Raw genomic sequence first — 7,128 nt, 5'->3', positions numbered from 1 at the left:
CTTCGATTGTGTCTTGTATACTTCTATAAGATCTAAGCAATTGAACGACTCTCTAACTAGTTCATTTGAGTCATTTGAACTAGTTACGGTGAAGATGAATAAGGTTGATATAAAAGTGTTCATATGTCTAACCATTGGTTAACTATTGTTGTTAGAGCACTGCTGGGTCGAACTCGCATGCGTTGCTATCTCAAGCATGTTTGTCAATGTTAGTGATCAAAACTATAAGTCTTGATTTCTAGTCTACTATAGCTATGTCTCGGACTAGGATAAAAAGTGTAGTTGAGCTCAAGAACTCCATGGCGATCATCATACAAGATGAAGAACTACTCAAGGAACTGGTGGAACTAGGCCTGTCAATGGAAGAATATCCGTCGGATATTTAGAAATCCGATATCCGACATGTTAAGCACTACCGGATATTCGATATCCGATAATATCCTATAGGATATCAAAATCAGATATCGATTCCGATAGGCTAAGCTGTCGGATATCCGATAAATATCCGATAGTATCCGGTTATAACAAAAAAGCTTAAAAACCCTTGTAAAACATTTTCATAATTGACACTTATGGGATATTTATCCGACAATATCCGATAATAGACTCGAAATTAGGATAAATTATAAATAAGTTCCTATACTATCGGATATCGGATATTAACATTTCGGATGGGGTCTAATCCGTTTCCGATATGTTAAGGAAGAAATATCCGATAAAATATCCGATCCGATATCCGACATCCGATAAAACGGATAAAATCCTATAGGATCTCGAATACTCGGAAACGGATACCGGATATCGGACAAATATTGACAGGCCTAGGTGGAACTGCATCGACTAAAAGGTATGTGGAGACTTGAACTTATCTATCACTCAAAAGTTTATCTACTCTATATCCTATCTTGAGACAAAATTCGTTTTGCTATATAGACTTTGATTATATACATTTTCTATTTCGAGCCGAGTTTATCTCGCTTATCTATTTCTCGAAATATATGTTGGTAAGCTTTCGCTTTGGCCAAGTTCGTGTTTACCTAGTGACGAAAGTCATGTTATGTTTCAACCACTTGAAAATGGCTTTGACAAAAAATAGTTTGTGAATAACAACTATATAATGTCCTCTAAGAATGTTTCAATGTTTGAAATGAGAGTTTAGATTATATAACCAATGTTGGATATAAGCATTGTGCGGTAACACATACATGTATAAGTCCTTATTCCTTGAACCAAAGTTTGTGTACTTTGTTGCTCAGGAAACCGAAACCCAGTCCACCGAACCCAGGCTGTGTACTGTCGGAGGTTCTCTTCCCGAGAAAATCTGCTGGAGTTTGTAAACTATTTACAAACTCATTCCGGGTACTTAAGTCTGCATACCTGGTCCGCGTACTTAGGTTGGTTATATTATAAAAACGATTATTCGTGAACTTACACTTATATTAACTAAGGAATGCAAGTTTGCAAACCGTGGCTATAAAGTTCATGAATCGATTCGAGTGAATAAAATCGTTTTTGCTTCGATTGTGTCTTGTATACTTCTATAAGATCTAAGAAGTTGAAAACTCACTAACTAGTTCATTTGAGTCATTTGAACTAGTTATGGTTAAGAAGAACATGGTTGATATGAAAGTGCTCATATGGCTAACCATTTGGTTAACTACTGTTGAACCAACAAATGTACATGTTTGGGTACGGTTACAAAAACCTAAAACGTGCATTTCATTTGTGTGTAACTAGCTATGTTTTCGATCTAACGTTTGAAAGATATTAGCTTGAATCTAATCAGGTTTTCATCTAACGGTGAATATTGAATGCTTTGTTACTAAGCTAACATTGATTGCAAACCCTAATTTAAAAGACTATATAAGAGAGAGCCCTAGCAACTGGGAAACCTAATCCCCACACCTTCTGTGTGATACTAGTTGTATAAGCTAGAGTCGATTCTCCTTTAACCTTAGGTTTCTACCGAGACCCAGTAGGTTAACGACTTAAAGACTTCATTGGGATTGTGAAGCCAGACCGATACTACTTTCTTGTAGTTGTGTGATTTGATCTTGCTATTTATATTGTATTGAGTTCAATCGTAACGATTGACTGAGATTGATATCTCTGATAGGCAAGATATAAAAGTAATCACAAACATCTTCTTCTCATCGTTTGTGATTCCACAATATCTTATTTCGCCGCGTCTATTAAGATTATTGTGAGGTGATTGATAATACTAGGCTGTTCTTCGGGAATATAAGTCCGGGTTATCAATTGGTTCCTGTTCACCTTGATTTATCAAAAGATGAAACAAAACTCGTAGGTATTTCTGTGGGAAACAGATTTATCTATTACCGTAGACTTTTCTGTGTGATACATATTTGTTTATTAAAGTCTTCGACTTTGGGTCGTAGCAACTCTTAGTTGTGGGTGAGATCAGCTAAGGGAATCAAGTACGTAACATCCTATTGGAATCAGATACGTAGGAGCATAAATGTACCTTGAATCAGTGTGAGATTGATTGGGGTTCAACTACAGTCCAGACCGAAGTTAGTTTGTAGTAGGATAGTGTCTGTAGTGGATTAATATAGTGTGTGTTCAATCTGGACTAGGTCCCAGGGTTTTTCTGCATTTGCGGTTTCCTCGTTAACAAAACTTCTGGTGTCTGTGCTATTTGTTTTCCGCATTATATTTTGTTATATAATTGAAATATCACAGGTTGTGCGTTTGAATCAATCAATTGGAAAATCCAACCTTTGGTTGTTGATTGAAATTGATTGATACTTGAACATTGGTCTTTGGTACCGTTCAAGTGATTTCACTTATATTCAATTAGACTCGCAGATTTCTATTTGCTTGAGAAAGTATTGAATCGAGAAACAGAGATATAACTCTTTGATATACTTTATTAAGATTGAGTCTGACTATCTAGTTGATTCTCTTAAAAGTATATTGGAGTTTGTCCATACAGATGGTTAAACGAAATATTGGGTGTGGTTGTTAGACCCCCGCTTTTTCAATTGGTATCAGAGCAGGCAAACACGTTTAAAGACCTTATAAGTCTGTTTTTGTAGTCGAAGATTTTAATAAACAAATCTGTATGACACAGAAAAGTCTACGGTAATAGATAAATTTGTCTCCCACAGGAATACCTCCGAGTTTTTGTTACTTTTTTTGATAAATCAAGGTGAACAGGAACCAATTGATAACCCAGACTTATATTCCCGAAGAACAGCCTAGAATTATCAATCACCTCACAATAATCTTCATCGACTAGCGAAAGAAGATATTACGGAATCAGAAACGATGAGACGAAGATGTTTGTGACTTCTTTTATATCTTGCCTATCGGAGAAATCAATCTCAAGCCAATATTACGATTGTACTTAATACGACAGAACAACAAGATCAGATCACACAACTATAAGAAAGTAGTATCGATCTGGCTTCACAATTCCAATGAAGTCTTCAAGTCGTTAACCTACAGGGTCTCGGTAGAAACCTAAGGTTAAAGGAGAATCGACTCTAGCTTATACAACTAGTATCACACAGAGGATGTGGGGATTAGATTTCCTAGTTGCTAGAGTTGTCCTTTATATAGTCTTTCAAATCGGGATTTGCAATCTAAGTTACCTTGGTAACAAAGCATTCAATATTCACTGTTAGATCAAAACCTGATTAGATTCAAGCTAATATCTTTCAACCGTTAGATCGAACTTAGCTTGTTACACACAAATGAAATGCACATTTATTTAGGTTTGTGTAACCGTACCCAAACATGTACACTTATTTGGTTCAACAACAGTTAACCAAATGGTTAGCCATACGAGCACTTTCATATCAACCATATTCATCTTAACCATAACTAGTTCAAATGACTCACGAGAACTAGTTAGAGAGTTTTTCAATTGCTTAGATCTTATAGAAGTATATAAGACAAATCGAAGGAAAAACGATATGATTCACTCGAATCAATTCATGAAATTTATAGCCACGGTTTGCAAGTATGCATTCCTTAGTTTATATAAGTTTAAGTTCAGGAATAATCGTTTTTAGAAAATAACCCACTTAAGTACGCATACACGCGGACTTAACTACCCGGAATAAGTTTGTTTTCAGTTCACAAACTCTAGCAGAAATTCACGGGATGTGAACTTCCGACAGTGCGCCTACTGGTACACGGACGTCAGTTCCGGTTTTCCTGAGCAGCAAAGTACGCATACTTTGGTTCAAGGAATAAGAACTTACACACGTATGATTTATCACACAATGTTTATATCCTTTCAAGGTTATATTCAAAACCCTCATTTCAATCATTGAAACATTCTTGGAGGACGTTATATAGTTGCCTTTCACAAGCTATTTTTCGTCAAAGCGATTTTCAAGTAATTGAAACTAATATGACTTTCGTCATTGGTAAAGATGAACTTGGCCAAAGCAAAAGCTTACCAACACATATTTCGAGAAATAGATGAGCGAGATAAACTCGGCTCGAAATAGCAAATGTGTATAATCATAGTCTATATAGCAATACGACTTTTGTCTCAAAATAAGAGATAGAGTAGATAGAATTTTGAGTTATGGATAAATTCAAGTATCCACATACCTTTTAGTCGATGAAGTTCCACCAGTTCCTTGAGTAGTTCTTCGTCTTTGTATGATGATCGTCGTGGAGTCTAGAGCTCAACTACACTTTCTATCCTAGTCCGAGAGTTAGCTATGAGTAGATGAAATTCATGTACATTTATTTCAATGGTAAGCTTTCGATTTGTCCAAGGTTGGATAAATAATAATTTTATTCATAAATAATGATAGTTTTATTCAAAATAGACCTCATACAATAATTGAAATAAATCAAAACATTGATGTTTATTTTCTGGACTAAGTATTACAACATATAACTTAATCCCTAGTAGTGCTCTGATTGTTCACTGAGGTTTATTTAGTGTTCAAACTCTTGAAGCATGTCTCGAGAGACTTGTCAGCAACCACCTCTTGTTTTTCAAGCTTTTCAACTTATTTCTTCATGTCTGCAAGATCAGCTTTTGTTTCATCAATCCAATCCTTCAGCCAATCTTGATTTCGAACCGTTATTATGAGATTGGTTCTTAGTTCTTCAAAACCATGGATATAGTTAACCATACTATCCACTCGGTTTTTTTTGGATCTTGAAGGTTGTAAGCCAACAAATATGACTCATCTTGAGATCCGGTAGAACAATTAGATTCATAATCAGACATGATTTTTGATATGATCTTCTTCTTCCTTTCTGTATTGATTTCTTGACAATCCTTAACTCTTTGAGCTTCCTCCTTATTTACCTTTGTAACACTGCGATTTATTGGAGGCATGGTCGAGAATTTAAATAAGAATTAATCAGGGTTTCACAATGCAAGTAAGAGAAAGTTTCTCTTAAGAAGAGACAACTTTCGGACCGAAAATACAAAGGAATTTCCGAAAATATATTAAGAATATTTTTTTTTTCCTGTGTCCGAAATTCTCAAGCTGGAAGGTTTATTAAAATTCAAAATTTTCAAATAAAACCTAATTATGGAAGATCATTATGACATGAACAATTATTAGACATAATTGATTTGCATCTTATCTAAAAAAATGTCACAGATTTTTCTGATACAAACATAAAACATGTTCTCTCGTTTTATGTGATTCCTCATCCCAATAGCTATGAGCACAAACTTGGATGAAGGGTCACATTATCCATACAACTAGGTTGTATCGGAGTAAGCCTTATCGTGCTTACAACGAGTGTCAGAAACATAGTTCATGTTTCTCTTTGGAAGTTTCTGCCCAAAGTATTTTCTCCTAAGAAGACGATCCTTCCTTGATCTAAAGGTATGATCATGAGGAGAAACTGTACTACTGTGAGAATTTTCAGAGATGGATAGATCTCTCTTAATTCTGTCAATGAGATTTTCATAAGATTTTCTCATTCTAAGGATTTCCTTATTATGCACATCAGATTGGTTACTTGAAATAATTATTGGAAATTTTCCTTGATTATTTCTATTGGAAGAAATTATTTCCTTCCCTTTCTTCTGAAAATGCTCTTCATATAAACATAGACTGTTTCGACATGAGCTAGGAGGAACCTTTTTCCAGAAGTGATTATCAACTCTTTCTTCTGATTCTTTTGAGTTGATTTTATTGGTTTGGGGTATATTCTATCTTTCTATTGAGGAATGATCTTTCAGTTTTTTAAGACAAGAAACTTCATTTAACATTTTTACCAAAGTATTTTGAAGAATTATAAGTTTCTTGTCAAGTGACTGCAAGTTGTATTCCTTAAGATACTTTTCACAGAACCAGTTCAAAGTTTCCTACTTTTCTTTGGACAAGATTTCGTTTGATCATCAGTAGTTGTAGAAGATGGTTCCTCATTCTCTTCTGACTTGATGCAGTTAGGCAATTACCATCATCATGATATGTTTCAGACGTGATCAAACAAGTCTTGTTATCACAATCTGTAAAAGTCGAGCCAGGACTTTTGATTTCCTCATCGAAAGGAATTATAACAGAATCATTAGTCAGAGTCATGGATGAATTTCTTGTTCTTGAGTAAGATATTTACCAAGAGCTTCTACTTTGACAGTAAGATCCATATTCTCTTTGGCTAGAATATTTAGTTGAATATATTTTTCTCTGATCTATTGCTTAAAAAAATTAGATTCCGTCTTTAATATTAACATCCTTGTAGACAAAGATCTTATAGGCTTTAGGACTTTTACCAACTCGTTATCAGCATCTTCTTTTTTATCAGAGATAGACTCAGATGTACTCTTAATTTTTGTAACTCCTGGATCATGAGTTAACGAATGAGTAACATCTTCAACTTTTGAGTATTCGTACTCTTGCATAACATTAACTGAATCATCCATTAGATTCAATTCTTATAGGTTGGATCGCACCAAACACAGATTGTTAGATATTTTCGTGTTTGCCTGCTTTGATACCACTTGAAAAGACGAGAGTACCAAAATACACCAAAATATTTTTGTTTCAACCTATAAGTCCTCTTACCAAGTGTGATCATATATGAACAAAGTTGAGACAATACAACAACTTCGGTATTCACACTTTGTGTGATTGTCTATGGATACGAGATCAAGACAATACGAATACCAAA

The sequence above is a fragment of the Papaver somniferum genome, chromosome 7 (genome assembly GCF_003573695.1).
Source record: "Papaver somniferum cultivar HN1 chromosome 7, ASM357369v1, whole genome shotgun sequence".
In the NCBI taxonomy this organism is placed as follows: Eukaryota; Viridiplantae; Streptophyta; class Magnoliopsida; order Ranunculales; family Papaveraceae; genus Papaver; species Papaver somniferum.
This window is presented reverse-complemented; position numbering follows the sequence as displayed.